This window comes from Gossypium hirsutum, chromosome A02 (genome assembly GCF_007990345.1).
Source record: "Gossypium hirsutum isolate 1008001.06 chromosome A02, Gossypium_hirsutum_v2.1, whole genome shotgun sequence".
In the NCBI taxonomy this organism is placed as follows: Eukaryota; Viridiplantae; Streptophyta; class Magnoliopsida; order Malvales; family Malvaceae; genus Gossypium; species Gossypium hirsutum.
The window spans coordinates 86,868,938-86,870,147 of record NC_053425.1 but is presented as its reverse complement, the minus strand read 5'-3'; positions in this window follow the sequence as shown (position 1 = coordinate 86,870,147).

The window sequence follows — 1,210 nt, the reverse complement described above, 5'->3', positions numbered from 1 at the left end:
ATTGATTATCATCTAGGGAAGCGATGTAGTTGCGGATGCTTGAGTAGAAAAATCATTATTTGCTTTGAGAGCGATTAATACTCAGTTATCCTTGTTTGATGATGGTTCAATCCTAGCAAAGTTCAAAGGGTAAACGGTTTTTCTTCAAACAAATTTGTAAAGTTATAGTGTGATATTGAGTTGCAAGCTAAAAGAGTGTAATGTAAGTCGGCTGGTGATTCAAAACTATTTATAGATCCGACGATTTTTAATGTTCCCAGATAGAATTTGCGTATCAAAGAATTTTGAGCTCATTCAAAAAATTCTGAACGAAGCACACAGTGGCTTTCTATCTGTTCACCGGGTAGTGCCAAATGTACAATAACTTGAAATAGTTGTATTGGTGGGTCGGGTATGAACGAAAGATTTTAGAGTTCGTATCAAAATTTTTGGTTTGTTAATAAGTAAAACCTGAGCATCAGGTGATACAGGATTACTACAGGCCTATTGATAATAATATAAAAGTGGAATTGGGATAGAGTTACAATGGTTCATGTCAGGTTTGCCCCTGTCTCTAAAAGAAAGATGTTATTTGGGTTGTCGTTGATTAACTGTAACACCCCTTACCCGTATCCAAAGCCAGGATAGGGTCGAGGCATTACCGGACTTTAATACAAGCACACATACAGAACCAAGCCATAAAATTTTTTGTTCAAATCAATTTCATTCATATATATGCAAATTGCCCCTTATATGGGGCCGTATGAGGCCCAAAACATACATCGAAGGTGGTTCGGGATTAAACTGAGAACTTTAGAAAACTTTAGGATAACTTAGAAAAATTTCCTACTTTGGAGAGTCACACGCCCGTATGGGTAGGCCCTATGGTCACACACGCCCGTGTGACTCGGAACAACCCGTGTCCTCAGCCCGCATAACTCTCTGACTATAAGGTAATCAACCAAATAAGGTCACGCGACAAGTCACACACCCGTGTGCTTAGGCCATGTGGCGAATTAATTCCAAAATTAAGTGCAGGACAACACACAGCCTGGGCACACGCCCATGTCCTAAGGTCGTGTCCTTCACACGGATGAGACACACGACCGTTGTCTCTACCCGTGTGTTTATACTGGGCATTCTATTTTGCATAATTAGGGGTGCAGGGGACACACGACCGGATTACACGCCCATGGGGCACAACTATGTGTCACACACGGCCTAGACACAT